This window comes from Ciconia boyciana, chromosome 24, assembly GCF_034638445.1.
Source record: "Ciconia boyciana chromosome 24, ASM3463844v1, whole genome shotgun sequence".
Classification (NCBI taxonomy): domain Eukaryota; kingdom Metazoa; phylum Chordata; class Aves; order Ciconiiformes; family Ciconiidae; genus Ciconia; species Ciconia boyciana.
Window position 1 is genome coordinate 517,858 of NC_132957.1, and position 20,101 is coordinate 537,958.

The window sequence follows — 20,101 nt, forward strand, 5'->3', positions numbered from 1 at the left end:
TGCACCCGGGTCCTCTCCCCAGGCCGTGCCCCGCTGGGAGCTGCTGGCCTTGGGGTGGGTGTATGCCGCAGGTGCAGGGCTCCCAGGCCGTGCCCTCGTGGGTGCTGGGGGCCCCGGAGTGGGTGCCCGCTGTGGGTGCAGGGCTCTGCTGGGTGGCCCCGGCCCCGGCACGGGTGCATGCTGCAGGCGCAGGGCTCCCAGGTGATGCCCCACAGGGTGCTGCCAGCCCTGGGGAGGGTGTGCGCTTGGGGTCAGCTCCTCTGCACACCTGCGGGGAGCAGGACATTCACTCCTCTAAACGCTCCCGGTCTCTGAGAGTGCCAAGGATGAATTCCTCCCCCCTCTAAGGCTTCAGTCATCCCCCTGTGAAAAATGTGCATTTTACTTCATTTGCAACTGTCTTGGACTCGGATTACCAGCTCTTCCCTCTTGTCCTGCCTTTTTGTGCTGGCTTAAAGGGATTTTCAGTCTCTGTTTTTTCTCCCCATGAAGGAATTCACACACTGTGATGGAGCCACTCTCGGCTCTTTTCAGATAAGAGCAGATGGAGCCCTTCTGCTCCCTCCCTGCTGGGTGTTTCCTCCTGCCGCCCCAGCGCTCAGTCGCTCCTCTACAAAGTGCATCCTAGAGCAGGGAGCTGCGTTTCCATCCGCACCATCTTTAGGGGCTCAGTCCCCGCTTCCCACCACTTGCTGGGCCCTGCCTGCACGTCTTGGCTGATGGCGAGCCCCCGTGGGACGAGGGCTGCAGCAGGGGCTTGTGCCGAGCTCGCCTCTGCTCAGCCCCACAGAAGCCCACAGCAGTTCTACCTCCATCCCACCGCTGCCACTCCCGGCCCTGCGGCTCAGGCATGGCCCACCCGTCCCGGCGGCAAAGCCTTTTCATCTTGTCTGAAAACGCCTGGCAGCAGGATTTGCCCTTCCAGGAGTCCCTGTGTCACCTGGGGGTGGAGGCAGGGTGGTGGCATGGGAGCTTCCCAAGGGCAGTGGCCATCGGGAGCAGCTTTCCTGCCCTGCACAGCTCTCCCCTGAGGATTTTTTGCCAAGCATCTGCATTTGAGATCTGCCACTCCATTTAACTGCGGTTTTGCAGAGCTGATTTTTAAGCCCAGCCTCTCCCATGGCACTCAGCCTTGCTGAAGTGATGATGTGTGCACCCAATACTTCCATCAGCCAAACTTATTTTCCCATGCCCAAGTAGGCAGCTAATATTCAGGGTTTCCCATCTTTTTCCTTTGCGGGGATAAACTCCCTGTTGTTGGGAGCGAAGCATCTCTTTGGTGTAGGTGTGTTTATGTACAAAGGTACAGGAGGCTCCTGCAGGAATAAATACCAGCTGCTGGTTTCTTGGTCTTCTGGCCCTGAGCCATCTCCAAGCATTTCCCAGGTTGCTGCTCATGGAAAGGGTGAGTGAGAGGCCTCAGGGCAAGCACCCAGCAGCGACAGCACAGGGAGGAGTCACAGAGGTAGGAGCTGGGGAAGGAGGAATTTGGGAAATTTCAGCAGGCACAGAGTCCAGAGAACCCCCAGGCCCCCCCCCCCCTCCCCCAGCGGGCACTCTCTCATTTATTTCATGGTCTCAAGGAATTTTTCAAATGAGGAAAAAGGAAAAGACAAAAAAAAACCAGATAAGAAACACTGCAGGGGAAAAAGAAACAACAAAAAATGCAAATTTTGGTCATTGCTTTTTCCAAACCTTTGAGGTTTGGGGGGCCCCTCTGTGCTCACCCTGCTGCGGTTGCTGGATGGGAGCTGGGGACATGTTGGGGGGGGTGATGGGGAGGGGCCACCCCCCGGCAGGGCGAGAGCATCAGGCTTCTCTGCAGGGCCTGGGGTCCCTGTGCACCTTGGGGTGCACCTGACTGGCCTGTGCCCCCTGCACCCCCAGGTCATGCTAGATGTCCCCAAGGGACAGATCTCCTGCCGTACCTACCACCACCCCCGAGTGCTGGAGGGGCAGCCACAGATCTGCCAAAAATTCCCAGATTGCATTGTCCCCCCAAAAAGCATGAAAATTCTTCTTTTCGTCTTGGTCCTGCTGGTTTTTGGCATCCCAGGAGAGAGCGAGCTAGGAGAAACTGTGCCCACAGAGCCTGAGGTTGGAGCACCCAGCATCCTAAGAGCCCTCCAAACTGGGAAACACCAAACCCCTGAGTCACTGGGACAAACAGGGAAGCACAATTTCACATGTTGACTATTGCTCCGGGTTAACGACATCAGGCAAAATGAATCCTGTGTGCAGCTCCACTCCCTGCCCTGCCGTTACCCAACACTGGCGCTTGTCCTGGGAAACAACGGGGTTATGCCGGGTGCCGAAGCAGACGTGTTCCCACTGGTTATTTTCTGCATTTGTAGTGTTTGTGCTGAGGCAGGAGAGAGGTAATGTAAGAAGCTGAGGCCTGTTGAGAAGCCACATGATTTATGCATTTTCTTTTGGCTGTGTTTTCCTATTGGGACGTCTCCAATTTGCCCTGAGAAATATGAATTTTTAACGTACACAAATGAAAAGTCCCCTGAGGCCCTGAGCTACCCCGGGCTGTGAATGACCACGGGTCAATGGGAAGGTGCTCTCTGCAGAGCCTGATGCACTCGAGTTTAAATAGAGCTTAAAATGGTCTGGCCAGCAGGGATTGATCTTTCAGGGCATTTCTCTGTGCCAAGAGGGAGCCCTGGCCTGCCCTGCGTGGAAAAGGGCTGTGGCCGAAATCCCCATGGGGTCCCAACTGCCCGGCTCGGTTTGGGGCTGGGGAAGGGCTGAGATTTGCTCCTGGGGGAATGAAGGACCTTTTACCCTGCACAGCAGAGGCACCCCCAGGACAGACCCCACAAGGACCCTGCCCCAGCCCAGCAGACCCTGCGGCCTTTGGGACACCAGAGCAGCCCAGGGAGCAGCAGGGCATGGTGGCCCTCGGGGCTGCCCCCTGGGTCTCTGCATGCTTCATCGGGGGCCCCCGGCTGAGGTCATCCCCCGGTGAGGGAACAGCGGTCTCCAGAGGAAGTTATTTTTTGTAGACGTCTCTCTGTGGGAACAAGGGTGGCTCCCATCCCCATCCCTATCCTTATCCCAATCACCACACTCATTCCCACCACTGTCGCCATCCCCATCCCCATCCCCTCTTCCATGCAATCCCCCCGGCCCAGCCGGCCGGGAAAGGCAGTATCCCCAGCATGCACTGCAAGTAGCTCATCCAAACAGCCCCCGCACGCCTAGCGGCACATCCCATCCCCATCCCCATCCCTGTCCCCGTCCCGCTGACCCGTGCACAGCAGGCTGCCAGTGGGTGGGCTGTGATGGGTGTCTTTGTTCTCTGCCTTTCTCCATCCCACTCCTTCCCACGCTGACCCGGTGGGTCACTGTGTGAAAGTTCAGCCTGGTCTGAACTCGCATGAATTCCTGCAGCTGCTCAGCCCCAGGCTCACGTCACCGGGAGGGATGGGAGAGATGCTGATTTACAGGAAGGTTGCTCACAGCTTTGCTTTATTGTTGGAAATGGCAAACGTAAGGGAGACTCCAATGAGAGGGGAATAGGGCATATGTGAATTACACCGTCACCGCTTCAGGGATAAATTTAGGTTTTCCAGAGGAACGGTTATTCTGATTCAGCAGAGGTCGGGAGACATCCAACAGGGATTTCCTACCAGCCCCTGGCTGAGCGCAGCAGCACGTCTCACCCAGACAGGCACTGGCAGCATTCCCAGCCGGAGCGGGCACCCCACCCGCCTTGGTCTCAGCTCAAACCTAGTGATTTATCTATTGCACACCCGTGGGGCCCAGCCCTGCTGGCAAAACAGTTCTGCCTGCTAAAAACCCCACACGCTGGGGTCACTTATTCCCGCTTTTCCCAAGCACGAGCTTTGCTAGGCAAGAAACCCAGTCACTCCCTGTTCCAGAGAGGGGCTGGGTGGCTCCTGGCCTCGGTGCACGGCAGCGACGGACCAGCCCAGCTCCTGCAGCCTGCCCGGAACTGCTCAGCGGCCAGGTTGGTTGTACCCCGACCCTCACCACCCCGAGAGGACTGGTGACAGTGGGGTGGCACAGGCTGCCTGAGCACCAGCCTCGTCCTTCCCCAGGGCTGGGGACATCCGTTCATTCCCGTTAGCGAGTTTGCAAAAGCTTCTGCTCTTGATAGTGCTGCTTCTTGAGCAGAGACGAATTTCAAAGCAGAATGAGTCAGAAACATGGAAAATTGGTTGCAGCCATCCACCCCCAGCGAGGACCAGCTGCATCGGGAGCTCAGCCATGTCACCTGGGCCCCATTCCCGTCATCTCTCCTCCAGCTTTCCCTGCCAGCACAGGGCAGCCCTGTGTAAACTGCTGGCAGCCCAAGCAAGGGGAGAAGACATGGGTACCTGGGCTGCAATGTCCCCTATGGGCTCCGGAGGACGGGGTGAGGGTCACAGCCACCCTGGGGTTCCTCTGACCCGGGGAGGATCGCAGGCACCATTAGCCCGGAGCAGGGAAGCCCATTTTCACACTTGAAAGCCAACATAAGAGGCCCACAACACTCTTGGTCCAAGCAGCCTCCTTATTTTCCTGGCAGGGCTGGATGAAGGTTGTGCAAGTCTTTGCTACCCTTTATTCTTCCTGGCATCCTGGGGCTCCTCGGGGAGCACCGGGGTTACTGTGCGGAAGGTCACACATGCCAGAAGGCAGGAAACCGGAGGGCTTGGGTTAACGTGGGAGGCTTGGCAGCCGGAGAAATCTGACCCTTATTTTTACAGTCATCTCTCGATTTGAACAACATGCGTTTTGAATTAGGGGCTCTTGCTGCCTGGGCTTGCAGCTCATCGGTGCAGGGAGCTCCAGGCCCCCAGGGGATGAGGCTGCCTCTTGGCATGGCTCAGTTTGCTTCCGAGCCTGTGCAGCCTTTGGCTAGTGACAGCGACAGTGGCTTTGGAAGAGCCTTTCATTTCCTTCACTGTTTCTGGAAGGAGATGCCCAGAGCATCTGGAAGGAGAGAGCAGCTGTGGCAAGCATGAGCGGAGCCCGCAGTGCGTGCATCCGCAGTCCCCTCGTCACTCCTGGCTCGGCTGGATCTCCTGATGCAGCACAAATGGCTTTTTTGGCTGCGCCATGTGATAAACCTCAGGGTCACTTCTGCTGCCCAGGAAGGTTTTCAGCCACCCCAGGATGTGCAGGATGGGTGGCCACACTGGCCCTCGGAGACTTGCACTCCTGTCTGACAGCTTGCTGGGTGAGTCCTGGGTAAGTGCTGCTTGGCCTCCTGAGCTCTCCTGCACGCTGCATTCATCTCTCACTTTGCTCAGGAGGTTGTTTCCCACCATCCCCATCTCCCCTGGTGCTGGGCAGGTCCCCATCCCACCCCGTCGCTCACTCCCTGTCCCTGCATCCCCATGGGGCCACGGTTGCTTTTCCCCCTCAGAAGGGACCTGCTGGCTCCCAACACCCGTAGGAGAGGGCTGGAGCTTTAGACGGGGGAATGCCGGGGGAGACACTCCTCCTCCAGCCAGCGCAGGGGGAAAGCACGCAGGCCTTCCTGCTCAGTTCATGACTAAGGCGACGTGACGCTCGGGCTCCTCGTCCGTCTCTGATGGCTGAAGCACAGGCAGAGGCATGGCCATGCCGCAAGGGACCAGGCAAGGTAGCGGTGACGTTTCTCAGCCCGCCTGGCCAGCTACATCCAAACTGTGTACTCAGCTCCATGACAGCGTGTCTGGGAATACCGGCCTCGGGATGCGTCTGGGAAGTTGCGATATTTCCCACTGCTGCAGAAAGTTACGTCGAGAAGGTAAGGGGAAGGGAAGGGATGGCACAGGCTCTGCTGGAGTGGGGGCCGAAAAGAAGTGATGAAAACAAGGCTTTCTCTGTCATGAACATTTTCCAATAGGGTATGTAAATATGTCTTAATCTTTAGCTAAGATTTTTCTGGATTTTCACACTCAGATTCTTAATTTTTCCAGAATTTCACACTCCACCCCACAGGACATGCAGGCACTAGGTGATGAAAAAACCCACTGCTTTCTGTTTACTGCAGTGAAAACCTGAAAAGAAATGGGTGAAAACGCCCCAAAGGACCAAAAGCTCCAGCAGCCCCTTTCCCAGCTGCTTCACTGGCAGCGGTGGCTGGGAGGCCGGCAGGCTGTGGGGGGGCTCCAGATCCCCCGGGGAGCCAGGGGGCTGGGAGGTCGGAGCTGGCCCCATTTCTAGCCCTGGCACTTTCCCCTGCTGTGACAGTGACCTCAGCTGCCTCTCGGTTTCCTTAGCTGTACAACGAGCATTTCGCTGCCTGCGGGGCAGACCTGAGCTCTCCCCAGGGCTTGGTTTCCCAAGTGGGGGCTGCCCGGCACACAGCACCCACAGGTCTCATGCCTGGAGCATCCCGCACCTGGGACCCAGTGCACAGCACCCGCAGGCACCATGCCTGAGGCATCCCGCACCCAGCACCCACCACCCAGCACACGGCACCCACAGGTACCACGCCTGAGGCATCCCGCACCCAGCACCCACCACCCAGCACACGGCACCCACAGGTACCACGCCTGAGGCATCCTGCATCCGGGACCCACCACCCAGCACCCACAGGTCCCATGCCTGGGACATCCTGCACCCAGCTTTGCCTTATGTCCTCTTGCACAGCCTGGAGAAGGAGCGGGTGGGCATGAAGTGGTTCTGCTCGGGCAGGGCTGGGACAGAGCAACCTCTGTTCAGTTTGAATTTCTTAGAAAAACAGATGTTGTGCGGTTTTTACCCAGTGTACATGGATGTTTCAATCTACAGAACTTTGCTTGGCAGATGGTAACAAAGCTGAAGCGGGTCCAAGTCTTCTTCTGAGCTTCGAGCTCAGATGCTCGCGAGCTCAGATGCTTCGAGCTCAGACCACCTCACCCACCCGGCGCTGAGCGTGTGCCCTTGGAGCGGCTTGGGTTTGGCACCTGGTGATCCTCCCGCTGCAAGGATAACCAGATACCTAGAGAAAAAAATCCCAATGCCAAGAACCCGCCTACATGGCTCAGGGGTGCCCGGAAATTGCTTCCCCATTGTAAAGTGCAGAGAAAAGGTAAAACCTGAGCATGGCCCAAGAAAATCCCCCCACCCCAAAAAAAGGAATCCAAAATGGGACATTTCCTGTCAAACAAAGTGGCTGAGGGTGCCACGATCTTCGTGGCTGGCAGTGACCCCCGAGACCATGGAGCACCACAACTCCTCCATTTCAGCCAAAAACCAGGGTTTGTGTTGGCAAGTGTCACTTTAAAATGGTGGCTTTGGGGTTCCCTTCTGCTACCTGGCCATTTCCAAAATCACCCAAATCGATACCCTTGGCCAGGGGATCGTCCTTTGGGAGAAACTCTCCAGGGAGGACAAGGTCAGGGTGCAGAGGGGAGCGGTGGGGGGGTCCCAGCCTTGCACAGCACCCACACCCCTGGGCAAGGACAGAGCTGGGGACAGCCCCAGGCGAGTTGCCAGCCTCCAGGTGACTTTCCATGTGTTACATATTTGGGAGGATTTCTGTTTAATGCTGCAAGAATGCATTCATTCTTGCATTCAGGCAGCACAGATGGGCTGGGCGGGGAAAGAAACCTCATCAGTGTACCTCGCTGTGGAGCTCTGCTCTCATCGGGATTCTCTGGACCAACAAGAGAAAGCCCACCAGCAGTTTCTGGTGCACATTCCTCCTCCCGGTGCGTGGCTCCCAGGTCACGCCCCATCACCAGCCTCACCCAGGACTCGGCAGAAAATCTGAGTACCATCAGGAACATGGTCTTGCAGCAGGGCCAGATGCCTTCCGGGAACTGAGGGATGCCTCAAGCACCGTTGTGCTAAGGGAGGGGGTTTGCCCTTTTGTCGGGGCAGCTTATGGGTTGTGCCAGGCAACTGCGGCACCGTCGACACCAGGCTCAGCCCTCCCGGCGGTTTCCTCCACCTCTGTTAGTGTCCCGGGAAGTCCCCAGCCATACCTGGGTGCAGCAGGTAGATGTTGGCAGCCACTGGTGACACACGGGCAGCCTTGCAGGGCTGGGAGCCTCTGGCACCAACTTGCTGCTTTCCAGACAATGCTGAGACTCACTGAGATGCTCATGGCTGCTCCCCGCACTTTATGGGGGAGACCATCACCGCAGCCTCAGGGCTTTGGTGAAACCTGGCCATGCAGCCAGCAGGGCTGTGCTGCTGCCTTGCAGGGAGCCCGGGTGCTGCTCATACACACAACCCCTAAGCGACCACATCCTGTAAATGTTTGCAACCCCCTGCTTGGAGCTTGTTGGGATGAATATGGGGGACATCAATGGGAAAACCAGGTGGGAGGGACCCTGTCCTCCCAGCTTCTGCCCTGGGATGGTTTCTTCCTCTCTCCCAAATCCCTCTGATCCCCTGAGCTGGTGCAAGGGATGGAGCCATGCCTGGCTCTGCAGCTCCTTTACCCTTGGACTTCAGTACGTGGTGCAAAAATAGCTGTCAAAAAGGGGAGAGGTGACCTTTGTCATTTGAATAACTGTTTGCTTTGTCAGCGCAAGCACAGTGTGTTTGGGGATTTTGTGGAAGGTTCCAGGGGCTCTGAGCCAGGACCAGACAAGGGGACAAATGGGAAGGGGGAGGCTGCAGGGATGGGATTGGATGGGATAGGATGGGATGGGATGGGATGGGATGGGATGGGATGAGATGGGGGAGGCTGCAGGGAGGGATGGAATGGGAGGAGGGAGGCTGCAGGCATGGGATGGGAAAGAGGAGGCTGCAGGGGTCGGAATGGACTCAGGAATGTCACAAGCTGTTTGGGATTTAACAGCAAATCCTCACATCATGCTGGTCTTTTGAATGCACAAAAGCAAAAGCTGAAAAATTGGCCCCCTGCCTTCAGGGGCTCGAGCAAGGTGCTCAATCTCTTCTGCCACAGGAGGGACAAACGGGGCTCCCAGGGGAGCTGAGACCCCAGCCAGGGGCCTGGAGAGCGGGGAACGAGGCGACCGGCTGAGCCAGGACCCCCCCGGCCGTGGCAGGGACCCTGAGCCACTGCAGAGCGCTGCTGCCCGCGGCTGGGTGCTGCCAGACCCCAACAGGTTCAAACCCGGGAAGGGCTGCAGCACTGCCCGCGGGTAACCGAGCCTGCACCTGCCGCCGCGACCTTTCTGCCCGGCTTGGCAAACCCAGCCCAGAGAATGAAATTAGAAGCAATTAAAAATTAAGCTTGGCTCAGGCTCAGATCAAACTTTCTACCAATTTTAGCTGCTTGTTGCTTTGGAGACGGCATGCACAGGAGTTCAATCGGTGATGCAACACGGAGAGGGGGTTTCTGCTGGCGCGGAGCTCTTTGGACCAAGAATAGACACGAGGGTGGCTGGTGGCTGGAGTGGGATGAGCCCAAGTTGGAACCAAAGTACACACTTAGAGCAGGAAGCAATGGGCAGGTCCTGAAGTAGTTAATATCTCACTTGAAAATTGGCAGCTTTGTTTCCTGCTTCTCGATTAATTCTTGCTCAATTAATTCTTTTCCTCTTCCAGAGAAAAAAGGAACTTTGGGGGCCAAGGAGAGAAACAAGACACAGCTTAAATCCTCCAGCAAAGACCCCCAAGACCCACCAGCTAAGGAGGGACGTCTGGAGTCCCCGCAGAGCCGCCGTGATGCAACACAGGGGCGGGCTGGGGACCGGTGCTGCGGGACGGGTTCGCTGGCCAGGGTGTCACCCTGGCAGCACCCAGAGAGCTTCCACGGCCTTTTTGGCCCATCTCAGACGCTGACTCACGGGCGGCACAGCTCGACGCAGAGCAAACAGGCCTGAGGTCAGGAGCAAGGACGGCAGCGGGCAGTGATGCTGAGCCACAGCACCACCCGCCCCTTGCCTCCCCCGGGAGGGCAATCCAGTGGCAACGGGCCCCTCGGCAGCACCCACGGGTGCCGGCTGGCAGCAGCCCCGCAGTGAGCCTCTCACCGCCTTTGCCACACCACAGCAAAAAAGGAAACCTCCCCCCTAAAGGCATTTCCCAGCTGAGGGGTGTTTGCACCCCGGGACAGGACCAGGCGATGTGGCAGGGGCTCTGCCACCATCCTGTAAACTGGCCCTGACTGATCTCAGGGCAATCCGGTCCCCTCTGGCCGACACAGAGAGATCCTGTCCCAGTGCCACGCCATGGCCCTGACCCTGGCTGTGCGGGTGTGCAAGCCGGTGAGCCACCGGGCCATCTGTCACCCAAGGGATACTACAGCTGAAAAGAAATTAAGCCCCCAGCTGCCCATGCCAGCAGGGCTCTGATGCAGAAAAGTGGGAAATTTCAGGCTTTGCAAAGCCCATGAAGGATTCACTGGCCTCTCTGATTTCACGTGGAAGGGGGTTGGAGAAGGCAAGATTCCATGGTGATGGGCAGTCATCTAAAAGCCAGCGACAGCTGGCAAGCTTGGAGCAGACAGCCTGGCTGGGACACAGCCCTTCGCCTTTGGGTGTCTCTGGTGGAGATGGGTGCAAGCAGCCATCATGCTCGGAGGGTGTCTGAGCCGCGATTCCTCGGGCCAAAAGTCTATGTGAGGTTGAGCCGAGCCGTGTCCTTGCCCGCAGTGCCTGCACCGACCAGGTCGCCCTGACGTGTAGCAAGTGCCTTGGGTCTCAGACACGGCTCCAGCACTCCAGACGGCTGCTGGGGAGGCGAATGCCACCCCTCATTTACATTACCCTGACAATAGCCCCCATAACTGACCAAATGAATCATGCTCCCTAATTAACACAGTTATTAACGATGTCAGGACAGATTTGCAAAAGCCAAGTTCAGAGTCCCTGTGGCTGATGGCAGGGTGGCAAGTGGGACGGTGGGACCATCCCACACAACCGGGATGTCCTCTGTGTCACTCAGAGGAGTCCTGACTGCTTCTGGAGCATGGGAGCAGGGACAGTCCTGGGTACCAGATGGGTTGGACAGGCTGGACAGGCGCCAGTGCTGGCATGGGAGCCTTTGCACGGGGATGAGCTGCGCTACGTTTTCCCCAGTCTTCCCCCATGAGACAAGAAGCCGCCCTTGGCTCATACCCAGGCAAATCCCAAGGGAATTGGGACCTTCGTTATTCAGGCCAAGACTCCTGGTGATTCCAACATCTGGATGTTCAGGGGGAGAAAGGCGAGAGGGTCCTGCAGTGCTGCGGAAAGCGTGCCATCCGTCCTGCAACGCTGCCCCTTCCCCAGCCCCCAGATCGCTCCGGCTCCCGCCTGCGAGCCAGCAGCTCCGCAGCCTCTTTGCCGTATTTAGGGCATCCCCGGGGCGCCCGCAGCAGCTTGTGCGTCGCCAGAGCTCCTGCCGCTTCTGGTCCCCATTGAGCGCTTGGAGAGGCGCCTAATTCATCCTTTCAGAGCAGAGATAAGATGGATTAAGGCCTGCTGAATGCTTGCCAAAAGAATTGCCATTAGGCCCTGGAGAGCTTAATCTCCACCAGACTAAAAGCAGACAGGCTGCACCGCAGCTAGTCCTGTCTGCCAGGGGATAAACACCCAGTGCAGGATTTCAGGGAAACCTTTGGAGGCTACAAAATGCATCCCAAAGTGTACTTGCTGTCTGGAGCACCCATGGCTGGGTGCTGAGCCCCACGGTCCCCCCAGCACCCAGGGGTGACATAGCTGAGCGTGATGCAAGGGACCATGGTGGCCGCTGGAGTTTCAGACACCTCTGTGCCTTGATTCTCCCTTTCCATGAGCTCATGTCCGAGGCTCCTCCATCCCGGCAGCATTATCTCCTGCAGATTAGCTCTCCGAAGCTGTCCTTGCCTGCGTGCTTCTCAGCTGACTCACATTTGTTATTTCCTGCCCCTATCTCTTATTCCCTTTGCTGTCCTCACACTACTCCTCCCCAAGGTCCAGCTCCTCTCCAGGTATCCCTGACCCCACTGCTGCCTGGAGACCAGCTTGTTCCCCAGCCTCCGGGATGATTTCGGAGGATGGTGATGTCCCTTCCCATGGAGCCAGAGCACTGCGGGGGACAGAGCTCCCTCTCCCTGCCAGTGGTGATGGACAACCCCAAATTCACCCCAGGTGCTGCCTGGCACCCTGCCCGCGGACACCGCCATGGCCATGCGTGGGGCCGGGGTCGGTGCTGTGCCCAGCATCTCTGCTGGCTTGGGGAAGGCAGTGCCGGGCCGGTGACTCACCCTTGCCTGGGAAGAGGTGGCGAGACTGGCCTGGGGTTCCAGACCTCTTTGAAAAGCTGGGCCAGGCAAGCCAGTGTTTGTATTTTAGTGAAATCTTGGTGGCAAGCAGCAGGGTGTGTGCTGGGTGCTGGCCACCATGGGGGAACCAGCCCCACTGGCTTCTGCTGCAGCCTCCACCTCTCGGGATCCAGGAGAGAGGGAATGGTCCCGTCAACTGCATCCTGCTGGAGACCTCCAGCTGTCTGGCCATCCCACAAAGGGGATTTTTGAGTTCATTTTTCTGCTGGACCCTGGGAAGAGGCAGGGCACTGGTTGCATCCTGGGCCAGCCCAGGAGGGATGCGGCTCATTGCACCTCTGCCCTGGAAGACACTGACACCCCCGATGCCATTTCCTCCAGGCTTTTGTGGCTGGGAAGGGTCTCACCGTCATCCCTCTCCCACCAGCGCCGTGTGGGTAAGTCGGGCTGTATTAATGAACAGCCACTAAAACCTCCAGCCCCCAGCCCTGAGCCCTTCCCTCTAGTGTCTCGGGGTGCTCCTCACCCCCAGCTTCTTTCCCGCAGGCAATTAACCCTCCATCTTCACTGCTGTCTCTCCCCAGCCCTCCCACAGCTGTCCTCTTCCCTTCCTTGCCTGTCCCCTGGCCTTGTGTCCCACCAAGCCGGCGGCTCCCTCTGGCCAGGGGAGCGGACGGAGGCTGGGCACCTCTCTCCCCTCTCCACCGGCATGACGCAACCCAGACTCCGTCGGCAGTGACACGCTGTCCCAGCCAAGCAAACACAGCTCAGAGCCTCATGTTGCATTGCGACAGCCTGCATGGCCCCGGCACTCACAGCCAAGGACAGCCCATGCCCACATCCGGCAGGAGCCAGGGTGCTCCTGGTGCAAGAGCCGTCCCGGCATCCCCCCAGGGCTGCTTTCTGGCAAGGCTGGGGCCAAAGACGGGCGAGGGAGGGCTGAGCTCTCCCCTTCCTCCCACCACAGCCTGGGGTGCAAGGGACCTGCATCCCAAACTGTCCCCGTCCCCACCAGCGTGGCAGAGGCCCCGTGCCAAACCCAGCCAGGGTCCCACGGTGTCTCTGCATCCTTGCCTGGCTCTGCGCCCACTCTGCCCTGTCCCCTCCTCTGCCCCCCATGGCAGAGCAGGGCTGTTGGGGACACGGGGGGGGCATTAGCTGATCCCCTGGAGGCATTTTGGTGCTGTCCCTGCACTCCGTGGGGACGTGGCAGGCATGTGAGAAGGGGCTGAGGCCAAATTGAAGCTGTGGGGTCCATGTGGCACCGGGCACCGGGACTCTCCCAGCGCAGGATGAGCCGACGCACCAACACGATTTGGAGCAGGAGCCGAGGGCACCGGCTGCCCTGGGAGAGGTGACACAGGGACACAGGGACTGGCACAGCCAGAGTCACCACCGCCAAGCCAAGCCAGAGGCAGCAGCAGCATGGCTGGGGTGCGATGCCAGGGCGCAGGAGGAAACTGTGGGCGGCAATGGGCAGATGTAGGTGAGAGTTAAGCTGTGCTGGGGAAGCTGAGCCTTCCCCACGCTCTCTTGATGTAATATTTGTGGGAGCAGCATGTTCCAGCAGTGCCATAAACACAGGGAAGGAATAAACTCGCCTTTATCTGCCTGTGGGGCCTTGGGACCATCTAAATTAGGAAAGGAAGAAAAAAACAACAACCCCAAAGGGTTTGTTTTCTAGCTGAGCTGAAAACAGAGCAGAAGCCGGGAGGGAGAAGTTCAGCCCAGACAGGGGCAGGTGGGAGCCGGGACACCTCGCCTGGCCCCGGTGCCACCCCCCACCCCCTGGGGACCCTCTCCCTGCCCTGGAGCCAGCCTCTGCCCGGGAATGTGCGCCCAGGGCAGCGTCCGCGGCCACAGCGGGTGATGGCAGCTCTGGCATCACCCTCCTCCCAAGGGTGGCAAAGGATCCTTAACCGGGCTGGAGGGCTCTGGCATGGAAACGATGGGGTTGCCTGTATGCCAACACCCTGCCTGTGCCCCTGCCCTGCCTTCTTGGGCAACCTGCCTGGGGCTGTGCCTTGTCTCCTGGGCCTCTCGCAGTCCCTTGCCATCCCAGTCCTCCAGCAAGGGCCTACGTGCCATCGCTTCAGGAGTGGCACTTATATTACAATCCCAGCTGTAAGTCACTGATCTGGCCCTAACTTGGCTTACTGCTGTCCCTTGCATGGGCACAAGCAGGTCCCCATCCCTCTGGACCTCAGCCCAGCACCTGGCATCTCCTGGGCATGGACTCAGCATCAGCTCACTCAAAATGAACTATTCTGGGTCATTTTCCTCGCAGAAGACGCTGGTGTTGCAGAAACTGAGGTTCTCACCCAGGGATGATTATGAAAAGAGGTTTTCATCCAGATTTACCCAACGCCCCAGCAGGCTATCAACCCTCTTCTCGCCCCTTCTGTCCCAGATCTGGGAAGTTTTATGGTACCACCACCAACCTATTGCCACCCAACACTAACCCCTCACCACCAATTGCTACCCATCCCCAACCCATCTGCCAACACATCACCACCCATTGCCACCATCACCAGCCCATCACCATCCATCGCCACCCACCCCCAACCCATCACTAACCCATTGCCACCAACGCATCACTACCCATCACTAACCCGTCGCCACCCACCAACAACCAACACCAACCATCACCACCCACCAAGCCATCACTAACCCATGACCACCCATGGCCAACCAATGCCACCCATCCTCACTGGGGACTAGACCCCGCTCCCAGCAGTGATGGCAAGCTGTGGCCGGATCCTGCGCAGTGCTGTGCAGGTGGCTATGGGGACAGTGCCTGTTGGTGAGGGTGAAGTGCTGGTGGCAGTGTGCTGTGGGGGAGCCCTGCCAGCTCCCAGGGCATTTTGGGCTCCCAGATCACAGCTCGTGTTGTAAAAATCATAAATTATTAATTGCAGCTGGGAAATGAAATGCTGCGTGCTGCTGCCTGCGCAGACCCGCCGTTCATCTCCAGGCTCTGCCCGCTTAAAGCAGGTCTTGCATTTATATTTCATGAACACATCCCTCAGAAGCACGGTTTTACAGTGAAAAGAAGAAATAATTCACGCTCCGAGCACAGAGCCCACGCGGGCAGCGCGTGGCTCCAAGCATCCTTCTCCATCCCAGCCCCTGTGCTGCTGCACAAGAAAACCCTGCCCAGGTGCTGGATCCTGCCTTCTCCTAAAATTTAGGGCTTGTCCTAAACTTTGGAGGCAGGTGTGCCAACAGGCGGGTTGGCACAAGCCAGGTCTGTTGAGGTGGATGCTGGGAGCCCGGCATGTGGAAAGCCGACCTCTGTGGAGGTTGTCTCAGCCTGGAAAGCTTGTCTGGTCCTGAGCTCCAGCTGCTGGCCCGTCAGAGCAAATCCACATCATGCCTCATTAAAAATCTGGGGCTCAGCCCAGGCACCCACCCCACACATGATGCAGTGGGGAGCACCCACACAGTACCCAGTGGTCAGGGGACACCCTGCAAAGACCTGTCCTGAAGAGACACCTCCCTGGTTCAGTGGTTTGGGCATCCACCAGGTCCTGGGCTGACCTGGGACCTTTCCCTCCCCACTGTGAGGTGGTTTGGGGTCTCAGGGTGATGCTCTGGGTACCCACATAGGACAAGTTGGGTTTGTGCCCCATGCAGCTGCAAGCAGAGCGTTCCCCCCTTCAGCACCCAGGGATCGGCCGCCTCCTGCAGGCGGTTGTCAGCTTGGGTTCAGATCTCCTGTTGCCTGCTTCGAGGAGACTGTCTGCTTGTTTGTTCTTGCCTGAACCCTTTAATTAATCTGAATTAAAACGTCATTCAAACTGACAGTGCCTGGCTCCCTCCAGGCTCCCTCATGGCAAGGATGTTCGTTACGATTACCGCCTGTGCAAGGAAATTACAGCAAAACTCCTGCGCGGCCAAAGTCGGGGAGTGCTCTGCCAGCAGGACCCGTGGCCCTGGGACGGGGCCAGGATAACGGCGAAGGGCCCGTTCCCATGCAGCTTGCTGGAAACAGGGGCAGATGCAAAAACCCCTTGAGCCTCTGCGAGCCCGGGGCCGTGCCATGGGGCACATCCAGCCTAGGGATGATGGGGACAAACTCCCGTCTGTAATGCAGCATGGGGCAGTGGCTGCTGTTCGTGGGGTTCAGGTGGGACCCACCAAAAAGCTCCTTCTCTGGAGGAGACGCAGCCCTGGGATGGGTCGCCAGAGCTGTGGGCTGTCTCTGTCCTTGCCTGGGGTTTCCAAACCTGCCTGCACAACGCTGTAGCCGTCCCGACCTGGTGCTGGGGCTGGTCCTGCTCTCATGGGCAGTGACATCCTGTGGCCATCAGGCTCGTGAGGCTGTGACAAACCCTTCCCTTCCTCACTGACCACCATCCCCTGCCCAAGATGCGGCTTTTCTTAGAGGTGAGTGGAAATGCATGGAAATCCTTATCATACGAAGGGAAACGATGAGCATGGCAGGGTCAAGGACCTTTGCTTTGAGCTTTTTGCCCCTATTAGTGGCCAAATGGTGGAGGGTACTGTGTCATGCAAAGGTCACGCAGCTCCTTCCCCCTCCGAGCAAGAGCCTCTGCAACCCCCCAGCCCAGGGGCAGCATTAGGGGGGTGTTAATGTGAGTCCCCGTGCCTCATGTCGGGGGTTTCCATTGGAGGCGAAAGGAGTGAAATGCAAAGCGCACCCCGAATCCGGCCCCATCTGCCCAGGCTTTGTCCCAGCGCTGCTCAGCCTGCAGCCGGGTGCTCCCCATCCCATGTCCGCACAGCACACCACCATGGCTGCAGACATGCAGATGGATGAAATGCTGCTGCTGAAGCTTTCAAGGGGCAGAAATGCCAGGGAAAGGCCAGCCAGAGCCAGATTTAAAAACTAATTTATACCTTGACTTTTTCACTGGCTTTAGCACAAGCTGTGATCCTTGCCAATGAGCCTCAGTGTGTCTGGATATATTCAGTCATATTTGCATGGGGAGAAAAACGCTTTTCAGTGTACTTCTGTAGCCCTTTTCCAATGCCCTGGGTATCCAATACAGTTTCTGTGCTGCGTGTTCTCACTCGTTCAACGAATAATCAATTTAACTGCCATATGCACTGCTCATCGAGAAAGAAACTGCTTCTTGTTAAAGGTGTGAAAGTAAGTCATGTGTAAAATTAGCTTAGCCCTTTGCTAAGTCAGATGGGAATTGCTTTCAAAGCCATACAACCCGCCTGGATTCCCAAGAGCTCGGCCATTTTCCGCACCAGCTACTGCTTTGCAGAAGAGGAAAATATTTTCCCAAAATATGGGAGGAGGGTGCTGGGGACTCACTAAGGGCTGGTTCGGGGAGGGGAGAGTGGTCACCGGGATGAGATCCCAAGCCATGAGCTTTGAAATACTCAGCTAGCTTGGGAGGAAATATCCCAGTGTTTGGGGGGAAATTAGGGGGGCTGTCCCCAAAACGGCACCCACGGGTGCCCCACGGCGGGTGGCCCGGGGCTGCGGGTGACCCTGGCCAGCCCCAGCCCCTGGGCTGCCGGTCCTGCATGCTGCAGCTTGTGTTTCTTTTTGTTTTGAAGAAAAATGAACTTCTGGGGTGGGATTTGCCACCACTCCAGGGATTTGGACATTAATTTCTAATGGGGATTAAGAATTCAAATCCCTTAAGCAGCTTTTGCAGCCCCATCCTTTGCTCCCCTCACTGCAGAGACCGGCCCCACTCCAGCGTGGACAGTGTCTGCAAAACCCCCATGCCAGCAGGGCCCTGGGCACGGTGGCATCGCCATCACATCGCCCAGGGCCTGCTTGCCCTGGGGGTGATGGAGACACAGCTCTGCCCACCCCCGGGGGTGAGAGGCCAAAAGCAGCCTGGCCGGAGGGTCTCGCTGCCCAGCTCCATCCCTGCTCCAAGCACAGAGCATTGCTGGGAGCATTTTACCATCCGAGTCCAATACGGGCTTTGGTAAAAGCCCTGGTACCCCCTTAAACGTCTTGGGTTCAGCCGTGCCCCTGGAGTCACCCTTCCCTAAACCGCAGGGCTCAGCCTCTGCCCCGCACTGGTGTAGGAGGCCCTTCAGAAATGGAGGTTTAAGGCTGTTTCCCCCAGCACCAGACACTCTCCCCAGGGCTGAGGGGCAAGTACAATGCCTCCGCTGCAAGAAGCTCCTATAAATAGGCTGACACCATTTCCTTGCTTAACTACCAGGGACTTTTAGGCTATTTCCCACTATATTTTGGGTTCTGCATGTTGCTTTCCTTCCGACTTCACCCTGGGTGCACATCTCAGTGTCATGGTTTAATATGAGCGGAACTTGCTGGAAGGCAAAGGACAGCTTCAAGAGCCCAACTTCAAGAGCAATAAACCCGAGAAGAGAGGTTGGCTTCCCGGTTTGAATGGAAATAAAGACTTTGGGTGTGCTCTTTCCACCCAAAGGTTGCCAACAGCACACAGGATACTTTGCAGCTACCTTCAATGCCATGGCAGGTAGCAGAAATCTGGCAGGAGGCAGCTGGCAGGGCTTTCTATCTGGCAGGACCCTTGGCCCCAGGGCTTGGCCTTGGCAGGGGGCTGGGGGCAAATGTGGCCCCGGGCGAGGGGAGCTGGGTCCCTGGGGCGTCCCTCACCCCCTGCCCTGGGACAGGGCTCTGCACCATGGATGCACGTGGACCCCCTCCGGGATCCTCCCCGCCAGGTCCTCTCCCCAGCCGGGAGATTTGGAGAAGAACTATGTGAATTTGGGGGAGTCCACCTTGGCTGTGCCCTGGTAACGTGGCAGGTCGAGCACGGGGGGGGAAGGGGGGGAATGTGCGGTGCCCCTCTGTCCCTTGGTGTGACAACGCTCCTTGTCAGCTCCCAAGCTGACAATCGCCCCGTCAGCTCCCCTGCCGAGGGCAGGGAGGAGCAGGATGGTCCCAGCTCATGCAAACCCAGTCTGCCCTCACCCTGCCACGGTGCTCTGGGACACTGGTGGCTCCTGTCCCCAAGGAGCTCTGGGACATGGGGAGAGGCAGGGGCAGCCCCAAGCCCGCTGCTGGCTGCACCATGGCCTCTTCACTGAGTCACGGCAGGAGGAGGGTGAGCAAGCGCCCAGGAATCTCGTTAGCAGCCCACCCCATTAGTAACCATCTCCATGGTGATGCAGCTCAGAAAGCCATATTGCAGAGCGGCTCCTGAGCTGAGCAGCCCCCGTGGCCAGGCTCAGGCACACCAGGGCCACGAGGCCGAAGGCTGCGCTCCTCAGGGTGCAGCATGGTTGCTCCCCCAGGCCTGGCAGAGCTCCCTGTCACGCTGCAGGCAACCACAGGGTTGGGGAAAACCAGGGATGTCTTCATGCCACAGCCCTTCTGCCTCTCCGGCATCACTAATCCTGCTGCCCACTCGCAGGGTGATGGCTGCTTTGCTCTTCCCTCCTCTTCCTCAAATTCCCAGACTCCCTTTAGCAGAGATCTCCCTTTAGCTCAGAGTTTGCTGCTGGTCCCTGAAAAATCCTGCAAGACCCCAGCAGCTTGGTCGTGTTCACCCGTCCTTGCATCCTACCAGGCCAGCAGCTCCCATCGCTCCCAGCTGCCCCCACATCTCACAGGATCTCATTGCTCCCCATGGCATGAAGGAGGTTCCCGCTGCCTTGAATCACCCACAGCCACCCATGAAGCAAAGCCTGGCTTGGGGAGGGAGAGGAAAATGGGCTGCACACAGTGCTGTCGGGCTGCTTTTTGCTGTATCTGCATCCCCCATAGCCACCAACAGCCCATCTGCAGGCTCTGCCGTGCCTCTCCTGCAGACACTCCATGGGATTTTGTAACCGTAGCAGCAACTAAATGATTTGACAGGTCTTTCGCATGATGTGGGGTGGCCAGTGACCGAGCAAGATGACAATGGGCTGGTGTGGAGCAGAGCCCAGCAAGCGGAGAGCGAGCATGCACCCGTCATGGGGGGGGGGGGGGGATTTTCTGTGCCAGTGGCCACAGTGAAGCGTGCCAGACTTCACATTAACACAGCGATAAATGTCTGCAGGCACCTCACACCAGGCAAAAACCCCCTCTGCCCA

General features: G+C 58.1%; 1 long non-coding RNA gene across 1 annotated transcript; it reads left to right on the top strand.

Moving 5' to 3' along the window:
- The first annotated feature begins 5,524 nt into the window (after window positions 1-5,524).
- Window positions 5,525-13,706, top strand: LOC140643643 (uncharacterized). Its single transcript, XR_012039616.1, has 2 exons — window positions 5,525-5,749; window positions 9,454-13,706. It is a non-coding gene; the product is annotated as an uncharacterized lncRNA (long non-coding RNA).
- The last annotated feature ends 6,395 nt before the right edge of the window (window positions 13,707-20,101 follow it).